The sequence below is a fragment of the Opisthocomus hoazin genome, chromosome 3, assembly GCF_030867145.1.
Source record: "Opisthocomus hoazin isolate bOpiHoa1 chromosome 3, bOpiHoa1.hap1, whole genome shotgun sequence".
Taxonomy (NCBI): domain Eukaryota; kingdom Metazoa; phylum Chordata; class Aves; order Opisthocomiformes; family Opisthocomidae; genus Opisthocomus; species Opisthocomus hoazin.
The window spans coordinates 50,815,459-50,831,260 of NC_134416.1; the positions used below are offsets into that span (position 1 = coordinate 50,815,459).

Below are 15,802 nucleotides of genomic sequence, written 5' to 3' on the forward strand. Positions count from 1 at the left end.
ACAGCCGTGACAGCAGCGGTCTGCCTTTCTTCGGTACCGCCTGAGAAAGCCCCGCGTCAGACAGAGGGACGCGGGGAATTTGTTATAAGGGCTCGGGCGGCCGCTGTGGGATCGCGTGTTGTGTGCGTAGCGTGGTGGCTCCATGAAGACTGTCCCGCTCTCCCGTCTCTAAGGGAATGCAGAAGACAACTCGCAAATGAGGAAAAATTTCTGGGCTTTTTAATTCGTTAGCCGATGAAGTTGCCTTGTACTTACACGATGTAATAGAACAGTGCTCTTACAAAGTTTTGTGTTGATTTGAGGAGTTAAAAACGAGTGCTCCCCGGTATGCAGGTCAAGACTAGGTTTGGTTTATTACTTAACTGCAGTTCCCATAATCCAGTGATGATTCAAGCCAGGGCTTTTTTGACTTTGGCCCTTGATTATGCAGTGCTTTTCCTATCCCTTGTAGTGCTTCCTCAGAGCTGGTGTTCAGGAGCAGGTTGAAGAAGAGCTCCTTTGCCTTTCTAACTGCAGCTGGCTGTTTTTCACACTGTCAAATGTGTATTGTCCTCTGAGAATGGCAAAGCTGGTATGTTAAGGAGTTCCTGGTGGTAATATTTTCTGTCACTAGAAGCAGCTAAGATGGCCTCCAGTCACTGCACTTAAGGCTGTCAATTTACTTGAGGTTCCTGGCAGTGATTCAGGCTTTAACAGGATGCATGTATTGATGACTGATTTCCCTCTCTGCGTGTTACGCTTCTTCCCCATCTCCCTGCTCCTCTTGCATTGCTTCATTGGGAGGCACCTGAAAGAGCTGTGTGGGTAGAGAAAGTTTATGATTTTTGAGGCGAGTAGTGTGTTTCTGGTTTTTTTTGGTCTTGTGTCAAACCTGGTGACGGGAATATCCCATAATTGTTGGGGAGACGAAGACGTTGCGGATGTTGTGCGAAGGCTTTTTTTGTCCCGGGTGCCACACTTAAAGCGTGCGCACAGGCCGGTGGATGTAAACAGACCTGAGCGCTGCTGCCCGTGCCCCGAGATGGCCAGACGCGAGGCAGCTGTCGGTGTAGGTGTCCTGCGAGGAGCGGTTCGAGCCCGCACTGAGCCCTGCTGGGAGACAGGCTCGGGTGCAGCACTGCGCGAGGGGCTTCGGGTTAGAGCTGGTTGAGGTCTGGCCAGTTCAGAGTGTGGGCAGAGGCTCCTGGGTCTGCTTTTACCTACTTGTACGGATGTGCCTTTTAACTTCTGGGACTACAGACGGCAGACGAATCAATGTTTTATAAGGAACCCAGACGCCATGGTCTCGGTGGTGTGAAGAGAACGCTTTTTCTATTTCCAAAGGAGATTGTGTTGCAGCAGGAGAAAGCAACCATGAATCAACGCAGAACCTCCTGAAGGAGGGAAGCTGGGAACCTGCAGTGCTTGTGGAAATGACTGGAGTGCCTGCTGTCCTGGGATGGTTGCTCCGCACCTCCATCCTTGTCTTGCAAAGCTGACAAGTGGAGCAGTGTCAGAGAATTTCTTGATGTAACACTGAAGAAAATAAATGCAAAGTCCGATCCAGATGTGTGTCATCCAATGCTCAGGAAGTTTAAGGCTGCCTCTGTTAACAAGGTAGCATCTTGTTCCAGTTTGGAGGATACAGCTCTTGCCTCCTCCGCGCCACTGCAGATACTTGTCCACGGGTCGGGGTTCTGCTGCAGAGGAATGGCCTCATCTGCCCTTTAGGTTCTGGCTTCCTCTCCAGACCAGTGGAAACAGCATGTGTTTTGTGCTGTTGGATATCAAACCACCTGTAGATGTCTGTCTTCAGTCACCTTTTGATTTCGTGGTTGGCTTCTGTCTGTAGCAGGGAGTTGTTTCTAGGCTGGTTGTTTCAGTCATCATGAGATTTTGTGAAAGCCAGAATTTGTTTCTTCTGGAGGACCAGGATGTAGAATAGGACTGGAAAGCTGGAGATATATTTTCTTCAGAAGATGCCAGCCTTACTGTGTTGCTTCTACATTTCTTAATGGAGTTTAGCACTCGGTGGATAATGTTCTTGGATGATACGCACACAAGATTTCCAGGTTTTCACTGTTGCTTCACCTTCAGGCCTTTCATTTTGAAAGCACAGAATGGGTATGATGAATGGAGTTTTATTCTTCGAGTCTGGGTGTGCAGCTCCTGGAAGAATGCCCTTAAGTAGTTCAGTTTGATTTCCTGACAGGACGATGTTATGAAATATTTATGCGCACTAAATTTGGTCCTCTGCTGAGAAAGGAGGTATTTTCTTGATTATATGGGATGAAGGAGGAATGGGAGGAAGTAGTCTGTCGTTACATCAAGATATAGTTGGAAGTAGTTAGGCAGCAGTGCCTACCTTATCCATCTAGGAAATGATAAATATGTCAACTTCTGTTTTTTCAGAAGAAATTCTGAGACTGTTTAGTTGTGTTCCAGGTTATGCTTTTGGAAGCTGTTAAGTCATAAGTCAAGTTTTGTTTGCTTTAATCTGTTCATGTGTTTTAATATTTTGCTGGTGAATATTGTCATATTAATTGAATAAATAGACTGCAAAAAAAATTTGTCACTCTTGTGGGGAAGCAAATGTTTTTTTCTATGGTTTTTTTTTTTCCAATGTATATAACAGCTTAAAGATTTCTAGAGGATAACTGAAGTACAAAACTGCTAAAAGAGCGCTAAACACCATCCCAAAGAAAATGAATGGACTTTATCTCACGCTGTGGAATTCACTGAGTGGGCTCTTTCAGGTGAAAAGAAGCAAGACTGGCAGAGCAAGAGGGGAGCGAACTTTGTGCTGTGCTTTTTCCCATCCTCCCCCCCACAATCCTGATCTGCGTCGTCACAGCTGAATCGCACCCCAGTGGCACCAAGAGGCTTGTGAGTGGGTGCAGTGGGGGAAAAGATTTCCCTCTGGGAAGCCACAGGAGAAAGAGATCTTATCGGAGCGTGGTTGTTGCAACAGGGCAAAAGGTGAGCGTCGCTGGTCTCGGAGAGAACGCGGATGCACGCAAGGCTCGGGTTGGCTGCCGTCGGGTGGTCGGCAGAAAGGGCCGGCAGCGAAGCTGTGGCTGTGTCGTGTTGCTAATGCTGAAATGATGCTGTGCGTGATTATCGCGGGGCTTTGAATTCCTGGTAATTATTTTTCTAAGGATAATTTTGGAGGGTTGAAGAGGAATGTTGTCGAGGTTAAGATCTGGAAAATACTGCTTTGCGGAGTGCTGAGCTTCAGGCCGAGTTTTTTTGTGTAAGCTCACTGCTCCCTTCGGACTCCAAGAGTCTGTCGTTATTTTTCTTAGCGGAATTCCCTTTCCCCCAGCCACTGTTGCTGTGTTTCCGCGAGTAAGGAGCAGCCTTTGCTAGTAGGTGGTTTTCACCCACAGATTGGGTACGAACTGGAAGAGTTCACAGAAATTCACAGCTTGTGTAGAAACACTGAAGTTTCTGGGATTAAGACAGCATGTGGTCCTCTGATTTATTTTTTTTCACATGGGATAAACACATTTATACATGCTCAGAAAAGAAAAGGAGATGTTATGGAAACCGGTGCTCTTGGGATCGACCATGGTGGCACTTGTCCTCGACACAGGGAGAGGCGATTCCCTGCTGTGCGTGGTGGGGAAACCATGCTGAACTTCTCTGGAAAGGATCGCCGTGAGCTACAGAGACGCCAAAGGAGATTATTCTTCTCTGTGTATTGTAAATGTGTGGCTGCTGTAAGATGAAATGACAGAATTAGCGGCTATAAAGAAAGGAAAAAATCTATAAATTAGGTAACAAATGTAAAGGGTTTTTTGTTTTTTTCTTTTTTACCCCTGAGTGAACTCATGTGAATATCAGCAGCGGGTGAAGAGTGAGTTCATACTGCTGTTGCTCCTGGGGATGGAGAGATTTTATTTACATGTTTATTTATGTCAGGTTTTCTTTTTCTCTTCCATTTCAAAACTTTTCATGGTGATGTGTGTCTACCCCAGTCGCATTCAGGGGACTATTGTTCGCTGCAGCACATTACTGTAGGGCTTATTCCGGCTCCAAATGTCTGGAAACTGAGCACCCTTGCAGCTAATCAAAGAACATCGTACTCAATAGAACAGCATGGCTGTGTACATAATGAAAATCTCGTATTGCGTCACCCTGCCAATGCGGGTTATCTCTGCAGCTGAACAATACTTTGAAACTACAAAGAGACTTATTCTTTTAAGGTCTGAATGCTGCTATCCGTGCTTTAATTGTCTTGAATGACCTCCTTCTTTCGAGAAGCTAGCACAGGGTGTCTCAGTAGTCTGCTGTTGAATAAATTTTTAAAAGGAATCATGTGGAGGTAGGGCAAAGCTTTTGAGATGACCAAGAAAGAGGTTTCAGATGTGCTTAGACCCTGGGCAATGGCCGTGATCTGATTTCCCACTCGAGGTGTGGCCGTCTGTTGCGCACTGTGGTGTGGTAGGGGACGGTTCTCTTATACTGAGCAGACAGACCAGCGTCTCTGATTCCAAGGCAAAAATCCTCAAGATATGCTGTATCCACATGGCTTAATTTCTTCCTTACGTGCTGAGCGGCTTTGAAACTCTGACTGTTTATACTGTGCGTTCTGCCACTGAAGTATAATCTCGGAAGCGTCTCCTGCTTGCTTCCTCTGCTTTTCTCCTTTACCTTGTGGTCTGCTGTTCCCATCAAGACAATTCAATGAAAAAACAGTTGACAGGTTGCCACTAACCACTGCTCCTCGGTTTTTGGTTGGCTTGGTTTTTTCTTTTCTTTTCCCCTGCTGGCAGAGATGTGTTCCAGAAACATGTTAGTAAAAAAGCTTTTAATTCATTTAAAATCTGCAGCTACCGAATGGCGTCTGTGAAGACTATAGTGCCCTCCTGGAGATGGAGGCCAGTAACTTGGCAACACCTATTCCCAGGAGTGCCACAGGCTTCCAGCGAGGCAGATAAAGAGTTCAGAAGCATACCCATTTTACACCTAAAAATCCATGGGGGTTTTTTAGCTACTTTTACGTTTGGCAATGATTTAAAGTACAATAGTGTCTACTGCGTGTTCTTCAGCAAGTATGCCACTGGCACTACACTGGACCTTTGGTAGGTAGGGCTGCTGAGATGCAGAATTGTTGCCTTGCTCTTATTGCTTACATACTTAGTAAATGTTCATATTCTTTTCTGCAATCAAGGTGTGAAACTTACAGCTCTTTGTTTCAATTTCTTAGGTTTTGACTCTGTTAGGTGAAACCTTTGTGTACATACCTGGTCAAACTCTTCCTGGGTAATACTGTAGTTCAGGTGTTGGAAGGTGAAACACCATTAGTCTTTTATTAACTGAAATTCAAGTCCTATAACTTTAAATCCGTGGATAAAGTCCTAGAGGAAGCTTAGTGCCTTGGCTTTTTCCCCTCCATTTAAATTACACGTAGCTTTCAGATAAGGCACAAGATATACATAAAATCAAAGAAATTAAGATGTCTTGCACAGTTAGTAAAACCCTTAATCTTTAAACAAATGCGGTGTGATGAATCATATGCCGCTGTTGCAAGATATGGTCGGAAGGAATGGTACGAGTCTCGCATCGGAAAGAAGCGTTTTGTTGTTTTATGCTTTGTCTGTAAGTGCTGTTCTGGGACTAGGTGTTCCTGGCTTCGGTGATTATGTGAATTGGCACTCCCTGTAACAGCCCAGTGAAGGCAACTCCAGGGAGCATGCCAAGAGAAAGTGCTGGAGGATATTGGACAATGTGGTCCGGTGCTCCAGGATTCGATGGAAGTTGTGGGAAGAGCTACAGCATGTTCCAGTCATTCCAGCAGTGGTTTGTCAGCAGTGAAGGGCATGGGTGTTGCTGTATTTCCTTTTGGCATTAGGAGTAACAAGTTGGTTGGATTAGGGAAGAGTAAGTCTCTCCTCTATAGGAAAATATTCATCATCTTAATGTGGATTGCATATGACTCAAAACCAACCTTCATAAAATCCAGTGAGCCGATATTTCAAGTCTGAAATTTTTGCTTCTAATAGGCTTCCCTTTGGAACGAGTTTTACGTAGCATTTGTGGTCTGTGATTTTCATACCATTTATAGTATAAAAAGCTTGCAGAGCTAACTTCACTGCACCTTCACTTGTAGGCCAAAATGTAAAATTGAGGTGCCTAAGCAGATCGAAGAGTGTGTCTTTGCTGCGGATCGGGGCCACGTCTGCTTTGGAGTCTCTGTGGCGGTGTGCACGTCAGCATAAAGCTGCTCGTATCGCAGCTTTGCCAGAGCACCTGCACACTTGGCTGAGGCACTGCATCAGCAAGAAGAGCTGCTCTGTCTCGATAGCTCCTGTACTGCTGCTGCGTGGTGTATCACCTCGTCAGGCTTGTTGCTGCGTGCTGGGGGTAGAAATCTCTTCCTGGGGGTTGGGGGCGGTTTGGAGTCCAGCCTCCTCATCCCATAGTTTGCTTTGGTTTTCAGTTTGTGAAAAGGAGTGGTCAGAAACTTGGCCTTCAGAAGGAGGTTGGTGGAGCGTCTGTCGGGGTGGTGGGGGGAAGGAGGTAACTCATTTAGCTCGTACAAGGCATTAACACTGACAGCTACTGCAGTGGCTGGCTGTGAGTGGGAGAAACAGCATAGAGATGTTGCAGAGGCTGCAGGTGGGGAGCAAGAATTGCCAAATCCTACAAACATCTGGAGGCCGAGTCTGTTGTGCGGAGGGAGATACTCCTGAGCCTGTGAAATGCACGCTGAGTGTCCAGACTAAGCCGTGGCACAGACCCAGACTCACAGAATCACAGAATGGTTGGGGTTGGAAGGGACCTCTGTGGATCATCTAGTCCAACCCCCCTGTCAAAGCAGGGTCACCTACAGCAGGCTGCACAGGACCTCGTCCAGGCAGGTCTTGAATATCTCCAGAGAAAGAGACTCCACAACCTCCCTGAGCAGCCTGTTCCAGTGCTCCGTCACCCTCAGAGTCAAGAAGTTCTTCCTCGTGTTCAGACGGAACTTCCTCTGCTTCAGTTTGTGCCCATTGCCCCTTGTCCTGTCGCTGGGCACCACTGAAAAGAGTCTGGCCCCATCCTCTTGACACCCACCCTTCAGATATTTGTAGGCATTTATAAGGTCCCCTCGCAGCCTTCTCTTCTTCAGGCTAAACAAGCCCAGCTCCCTCAGCCTCTCCTCGTAGGAGAGATGCTCCAGTCCCCTCATCATCCTCGTAGCCCTTCGCTGGACTCTCTCCAGTAGTTCTTCATCTTTCTTGAACTGGGGAGCCCAGAACTGGGCTCAGTACTCCAGCTGTGGCCTCACTAGGGCAGTGTAGAGGGGAAGGAGAACCTCCCTCGACCTACTGGCCGCGCTCCTCTTAATGCAGCCCAGGATGCCATTAACTGGAGTTAGCAGTGAGAGCTGCTGGAGCTGTGGGCTCGAGGAGGCCTGGGGAGCCCGCCCTGCACCAGGGGCTGCAGTGTCTGCACGCCCGGGCAAGAGCTCGTGGGCTCTCAGCAGAGGAGTGGATATGCGTTTACCCAGAAGAATGGTGGGGAAGGTACCCTGACGCTAGCATGGGGTCACTTGGACCTTCCTGGAGTTGCAGACCTTCAGGGAATGTAAAATTGTTTGATCAGTACCTTTTTTGTTTGTTTTTTATTTCCTGCTATTATAACTGGTGCAAGTTGTCACCATGGAGATCTTGGACTTGTACATGTTTTCTTGGCCTGTGGCTCCTAACGAGACCCAAGGATAAAGATACAAATATGGTCTCAGAGGCTGGAAGATGCCCGAGAGCTTAACTTGATGAAGTCGATACTGGAATTGCCTCATGCCAGGGCTGAACCGTAGTGACTCAGATGTAAATATTATGTAAAGCACAACGTGCTGCAATAGCATTTGCGAAACGAGCAGGGTAAACCTTTCTGGCAAAGCGGTGGCGGCGGCAAGGAAGCTGGGGAGTTTCTCCTGACAGTCAGAACTGGGGAAGTGGGAAGAAAAGCTGCATAAAAAGGGACCGAAAGCCCGCTTCGTCAGGCCAGCGTGTGCCGTGCGCTGCTCTGCTTGCTGTCTCTGCGCATTTCGGGCCGAAACGTGTGCCTGGTGTGGCTGAGGGCGTCGCGAGGCTGCCCGGGGACGTGGCTCCCCTCTGCAAGGAGGAGGTGGGCAGGTTGGAGACAATCTCGAGATTCGCCGCCCTGGTCTCCTTATTCCCTCTGGCCTGGAGGAGAGACTGTGCACCCGAAAGCGGCCTGAGGGGACGAGCGGAGGAAGGTCCCTGTGTGTACCCTAAGCAGTCATTTCAAAATTGAAATTTGAAGGCCCGCTGGCCTTTTTTGCCCCACTAAAAGCGAGCACTGACTATTCTTCTTACTTGCTGGCACCTCACCATTTTGGAGATAAAAGAGGGAAGATGGGGATGGGAAGATGAAGCAAACTTTTTGCCTAAGGGGCGGGGGGGAAAGGCGCATGAGGACAGATCTTTTCTTCTTGTCCAGCTTTCCTGTTGGGTCTTTTGGGTGGGTCCCTTCGGGGCATGGCTGTGCTCAGGGAGCCATTGGCTCCGGTCTGTGTCCTTCAGTCCATCCCTCCAGCTACTGCCCTGCACTTGTGTGCTTCCAGTAGGTTTTGAGAGTTATCTGCAGTCGTTTCCAAGGCTGCTGCAAGGTAAAACACTCGGTACTGTATAGCAGTGGCAGAATGGAGCAGTGCAAGGAACTTCTGTTTTTCTGTTACTCTTTCTTGCCTTCAGATAGGATAGTCCTTCCTTCCACCTCTTCCAGCATTACTGGCACGTTTCTGCTGTGTTCTTGTCCTGTCCTCCAGCTTCTTACAGCTCCTGTGCAAACTCTGCTTCTCCATCCCTCCGTGCCCCGTCATTTCCCTCAGCTTGGAGGAAAACGGGGTGTTTTCTTGGACCAGACAGCTGCATGATGTTTGGCTATGCACATACCAGGAGTGATAGCTGTGTATGTGCTGCCAGAGGTGAGAAAACCAGCAGGGAAAGTTATTTCAGATGCTTCTAGAGACTTGAAAGTTTCTGGTCACTGAGACCAGAAGTTGGAACTGCAATTGGTTGCTGTTGGAAGGAGACAGTTGTTCTGGGCTTTGCTACAGAGAGGTGGTTTATAGTAGTCCGGATAAGATGGGATCTCCCTCTGTGGAGCCTTACACTTTGCTGTTGACATGCTGTTTGGTTTAACCTCAGTAAAGGGACTTTTGCTGGCAGGACTCAAACGCGAATTGGTAGGTTTGCATGTAACGATTCCTTCTGTCAGCCAGCACTGGTTGCTTGCTTGACTTGCAGAACATGAGTGGAGATGCTGTTTATTTGTAAGAATAATAGTAATCCTTGTCCATTTGTTATAGGATGTGACTAGCCGGAAGGAGAATTTTATGTGTATATCCTTGTTGGAAGACTGGTTTCCAAAGCATTAAATAATTCCTGCTTCTTTCTTAACAGTTTTGTTCAGGCTTCTATTTATTAAAAGGTCAAAAATCTCCCTTTTCCTCTTTGAAGGGGGCCATAACCACGCACATTGGGTAATACCGAAGATCTTATCTGAGTTGCATTAATGTGATTTCATTATGGTCAGACTTTTTTTCTGTTTTTGTCTCTGTGAAGCTACATTATACTCATAGGAGGAAAATATAGAAAGCACTGTTGCGTATGTGACTCAGAGGGATGATCAGGTTCCATATGAAAATACAAAATGTGACTGGTTACACGTGCATGTTGTTGCGATCACTGAACCCAGGATGTGGCTGTAGACAAACAGCAAAGCTGCAACACCACCGCAGCCAAATCTAGGGCAAGCTGGGGGAAAAGATCATTTCTGTTGCATGTTTTATGGGTTGCCTTGTCAAATATCATTTGGATTCCTGTCAATAGATAACAACATGTCTTAAGACCAAATGGCCTGTGGGCAAAGATAAATGTGCCCTCAAGGGGAAAGTGAGGCATGATGGGCTTTTCTTCATTCTCCATCCTGCATGCTGCTCACCAAAAGTAGAAGCTTTTCTCTTCACAGGAGGGGTTTTATTTTTTCCTTTTTGTGCCTTCGTAAGATGATAAAAATATTATCAAGGGGATGTTATGTACTTATCCCTTATGTTTTATTAAAAACAAAGCCATTCTTTTTATATCTCACAGTTCTAAGTGTAGGTTTCTCTGAAACAATAGATTCAGTGTTCAGGGTTAGGACTGTTCTTGATAAGAAAAGAATTGGTGCAGCTTTGATTGCATTCCTCTTCTTAGTATTCTCATATTGCTCAGATACTCTTACTGTACCAGGATGTAACCAAACCGAACAGGTGCCTAATTACAGTTGAACATCCAAAATTTCTGTGCATGTACGCCATCAGCCTGTGTTTGAAGAGGCATTACCCTCTCATTGGTGACATTTGAATTTTTCCAGTTTGAGTGGAAGGGGAAGGATGGACACAGCCAAGACGCAAAGGCAGTGGCAGCCCTGACAAGCAGGTGCCATGTGTGCAGTCATTTGGTGCCTGCGTGGGCTCCGAGGGCACGAGGAGGTGGGCCAGACCATTGGGCAAGCGGCCAGGTGGCAACCCGGCTTCGGAGCAGAGCTGAACTTCTGCTCGCTTCCAGCTGCTTTCATTCCATCCTTACCTAGGCTGCAAAAAAACCAAAATAAAACTCAGAGGCAAATTAAAGTGTAATGATGAGTTCTTTCAAAGCCGAAGAAAACTATGCTTGAGCAGCTCCTGCATTTTGGCTACTTTATTTTTAATTGGGAGCTAGTCCAAAATGCCTCAGGTTCAAACAGGGATCACTGCTGTGTGACACAAAGCAGCATAGTGTCTCTTTAGGACTTAGGATATATAATGAGGGGACTGAGCATGTTTACTTGGAGAGTATTTTAAAATATCACCTAATTAGAAATAACTGACAATGAGAGCTCCCCAGCTCTCATGCTATGCCCAGGAAAAGCCTGAATGAATAGGCTGCTTTCTGTCTGCCTGGGCAATCTAGAATCCAACGCTAGGTCTTAAATCCGTGAGGTTGGTAGGGTTAAAATTTTCTGCATCGGCATCCTGAATCTGGGGAGCTTTAGCCAGACTTCCTTGACCAGACTCCCAACCATCACGCGTGGGCAGGGATGACTTCTGCAGCAGCTAACGTGCGCAGCCACTTCCATCTTATCAATTAAAGCAACCGTTCTGTAGCTGTGCTTGGAAATAAATAGGAAGCCAGTAAAAGCATGTAGTGCAATGCTAAATGCTGACCTCCCACCTCTAAGTAGTAAGCTTCTCCAACTGGGCACGTAATGCTGAACAGGCACTTAGCAGTGTATAGTCCAGTGGACCTCACAATATTTATAGATGCTTCTGAGCAGGGGCTTTCTAGCATGAGGAATACTTGCCTCTAATGAAAGAAAACCTCAGCTCTCTTAATGAAGTATTTAAAGGAACTGATTTGGATGGCAGCAGGCTGCTCAGAAGTCTCATTATTGCTGTGTTTTTCTTTCAGTCAGGTAGCGCTGTCATTCTTTTTATTTGTACCTATCAGGCTGCTTACGAAAGCTACTGTTTGTATTCCTCATTTCCAGACGTGGTGCCATGATTGCAAAGGACAAATAAATACTTTCAATCTTTTTTTGCCCTTCCTGACTTTGGCAATGAGAATTCAAATTGCAAAATAAACTAAACATGAGACCGACACAGAAATTCCTTTCTCTCCCTCTCTATGGTAACACTAAACTAGGCTGGAACTTCTCTCGCATGCAAAGAAAAGTTATTTATCTTTCTACTTCTCAACATTTCTAGCCTGTGATCATTTTAAGTGTAGTTAAACTTGGCATTCTTTGCTGTTATTCTTAATGCTTCAGATTTGTGATCTTAGGTGACTTCAAAACCAGAAAACTTTCTTCCGTAAGTATCTCAGTTTTCAGTTAGGTGATTCTAAGATTTTTAATATTTTTTCTTCCTTCAAATACAAGATACCAGGATAAATAGTTGGCACTATTCAGCATCTTTCAGAGTATCGGACTAGTTTGAAGTATTAGAGAGACTTTCTAGGGTGATTTGTAAGTAACCATGGTGATTGACTGTTCTGTTGGATCAGTCTTCCAGCTAAATCTGTCGTGAGGATACAGCAAATCTGCAGTTACATCTGATGATGCTCGGCATTAATAAGAATCATAATTATGATAGCACCAGAAAGTTACTGTGTTTTGGAATACAAATGTTAAGATGTTGTTGTACTGAGTGGTTTTTCCCCCTGTGTGGGGGTGGAGAGCAATCTGTGTTGAAAGATGTGTTTTGGCTTGTGTGGCTCAAGTTCATAAAAAGTAAGGTTTCTCATTCCGGGATGTTTGTTCTCAAGGCTTGAAACAAACACAAACAAAGCTCGATGAAATCTGTGTTGTTACTCTTCTTTTTTTTTTTTTTCCCACTAGTTTCCTTATGGACACAAAGAAAGCAAGACGCGAAGGTTCAAAGTGTTGGATTGCTAAAGTCGGCAGAGCATTTACTACCATCAGTGGCAGTGGCACCAGAATTCCACTTAGAGTTTATTTAAAATATTTGTGCTTCTCTTCCCTGCAGTACGTCAAACAAGTTTTCTGAAGACTCGCTGAGATGCTGTCTCTATGTATTTGGAGCTAGAGAAAAGCTTGTCTTGGAACAAAGTGGATTTTTCAGTGGATTAATCTGTCCCATGGCTTTGTAACAAGATTATGGTTTATGCTGATTTGTTGCAACAGCACTGGTATATCCAGTCATTCCAAAGCAAAATGCTAATCCTAAAGAAATAAATCTGTCTTCTTGCTGGCAGGCATAAAAAGAATAGGGGGATGGGAGTCTCTGCTCCCTTGTTAGGTATTAGTGGGTGATAGCTTGAGTTCGGCATCAGTTGGATTGAAGCAATTTGATTGTATCGGGCTTTTGCAGAGGGATTGGAAATTGCAGAAGTAAAGCCTGATCTCCTTTCTCTTGATTGTGAAATATTTAATGGTCACCCAGAGCAAAGTTTGATCACAGTACTGTGAGGCTGAAGGATTACATCAACGCACAAAGTACCGCAAGTAGTGATGTTAGGCAGTCAGAGGGTGATGCCGTCCTTGCCCCTTCCTTGCTCAGCAGACAGGGTCAGTGAAGCAAACGGGATGCCCTGTTGGTTGGACGTGACTGAAGATTGGTGCAGCGTGGCCAACCACAGCCAACAACAGTTGTGTTTCATCCAAGGCAAAAGGTGTATGGTGGGGAGAGGCTTAATCTTGGACAAACTATTTCATGGGTAGCTGCATCTTGCCCAGGTCTTCCTGAAGCTTCGAGAAGATTCAGTGTCTCTCCCTCCACCATCCAAGGCCGAGACAAGCGTAATTGCTGGTGACGGACCTTGCTGCAGACGAGCAATTTCGGGCAGTTGAGTGACTCGGTCTGGGCTGGTCAGGGTTGGATGATTCTACTGGGCATTTCCTGCGTGGCCTCTGCAGCGAAGTCCCAAATAGGCGGTCTGAAACTCTTGGTGAGTTTGTGAGGCACAACCTGAGCCGGCTTTGATGCCTGGGCTCTCCTACGGCTCAAATAAAATATTGGGGGGGAGGAAGAAAAAAAAAAAAGGCAAGCACTTTTTTTAAAAAAAACTCTTTTGTAATGGAAAAAGCAACTCTGAAGACCAACTGGTTGAATCTTAATTTGAGAGACAGCACACAAAATTTTCAACTAATTTTGTCTGATCTTCCCTGCTTTAGGTCAGACTTTTTCCCTTTTCTTGCTTTTGGCAAAGGAAGGAAGAATATAAGTCATCTTAGAAACAAAACGAGTATGAATCCTTATGCTGTCGGGAAGCCTTTCATCCAATGAAAGAAGTGGAGTCTATGCAGTTGATGGAAGGTCAAGTCAATATTACTTTGGATTTCTTTGGAGAGAAGGGTGTTTGATTGCAGTTTGAATCATGACAGAAATATTGGTGGATCCAGATAATAGGAACCAGCACAAATAAATGTGCTGCAGGAATGGAACAATTAAATGGAAGCACATTTTTAAAACTACTCGGGAAATTGTTTGAGAAGGAAGAAGGGAAACTGAAAAGTGAGGCTGATTATCAACAGCCCTAGATACAACTGCAGTTTGTATTCCACATGTTTGTGTTGCAAGCTCAAAAGGTTGTGTAGCTGGGAATAGAGCCCTCTGCTTTCATCTTTTCCACTATGCTCAGATACAGACAGTCAGATGAGACCACTGTCAGGCTTTCCTAATGAATCTGCCCACTTTAAATTAAAAATTTAGTACACTGCATTTTATAGCCCTGAGATATTTAAATTTTAACGTGGGTTGGGTTTGTTTTGGTTGGGAGTTTTTTTCCATCTTGCTCCTAGAAACTACAATATTTGCTCCTAGAAATTACAATATTTACCCTTTTAACTCACTGGCAGTCTGTATTTAGTCTTTGCATGATACACTCCCATGCAAGTTGTTTTCCTTTTCTTTAAACAAAGAAGTTTGTCTGATCAGCTAGATAATTTTTTTACCAACCTTTTCTGTGTCTTTGTGGAATGACAAAGTGAGACTGGTAACGTGGAGAGGCTTTCAAACCAGGTTTTTCTTCAGTAGTAGTAGTGTTTTCTACAATTACATACTCTTTTTACTTCTCTCCCATTGGGCATTTTATGCAAGAGTAAATCTTCCAAGCATCTTTTCAGTCATAGTGACAAAAAAATCCATCACATCTTCAGTCCTTGTAGCAACGTTAATGAACATTGGATCTACAAGTGGGGTTCTTCATGTAACAAAATATTTCTGGGGTTTTCTTTCCACCGTTTGTTAAGGAACTTTACAAGGATGTGAATTTTTTCCATACAAATTCCTGTTGCTACTTCAAATTGGAAAATTCCGATATTCTTCTCCTAATGAACTTTTTCCTCTGACCTGCATCATAGACCAGTGTAAGTTTTATTTTTGCAGAAGAAATACCACTGACAGGCTGCACAGCTGGCTGAGATTTGACTCGGTAACAAAGTACACTGCCAAAGCTTAAGCAAGCAAACCACCCTAATTTAATATTTATTAGCCTTTGACATTCATTGAGATATGTCTCCATAGATAAATACCCAACAGATACTCTGGACTATGATGCAGCATGCAGAAAACAAAAGGGTTGAATTACTCCCTCCATCCTCCCTCAGACTTCAGATGGAAGTTATTTGTCACGAGGACAGGTTGGATGGACTGCTAAATAATAATGGTAATAATATAAATAATGATAAAATAAAATAAAATTAGTTGTCCGAATTTGAATATTTGGACTTAAGAAGAACTTTGTGTTTCTTCCCCCAAAATGTAATTTCCAAATTCATCATTGTACAAGAAGGAAGCTTGAAGTAGTAGTGAAATGATCTGTAGGAGCCAGCGAGATGTTGCGGCGGTGCTACGACTGAGTGCTGGAGATGAGGGATCGTATGTTGATAGCATTGTGGTAGATGGGGGGTTGGATGGAAGCTGTCCCATGCACTGCTGCGGTTTCAGTCTGCCTGAAACAGCAAAACCACTTGATGGCTTTAGATGAAGCCTGTGCTTCTAAGGGAAAAAGGGCGTTTGCTCACTTGTTTCTTTCCTCCCCGTGATGACAGCTGCCATCAGATGGTCATGTGTGACAGCACTGCAGGTATTTGATTAACAAACAGAATATAGTAGGTTTGTCTTCTGCTGAGTTGTCACATACTCATTTCTTTTGTTTCTCCTCCGTCGCGTGTGTTAAAATCAGAGAGGATTATTTAGGAGCGCAGTCTTGTCCCTGAGTGAAAGAATTCATACTGCTCTTTGAATTCAGACTCCAGTAAAAATACATGCTAAGCCTCAAAGATATTGGAAAGTTGACTACTTGGAGTTCTTTTTCAGTAG

At 44.9% G+C, this 15,802-nt stretch overlaps 2 protein-coding genes across 4 annotated transcripts in view; both read left to right on the forward strand.

The window, feature by feature from the left end:
• LOC142360854 (ras-related protein Rab-10-like) overlaps positions 1-15,802 on the forward strand; it is a 65,327-nt gene that overhangs the window by 42,318 nt on the left and 7,207 nt on the right. The window lies entirely within an intron of this gene.
• Positions 1-15,802, forward strand: part of GAREM1 (GRB2 associated regulator of MAPK1 subtype 1) — a 112,626-nt gene that overhangs the window by 907 nt on the left and 95,917 nt on the right. The window lies entirely within an intron of this gene.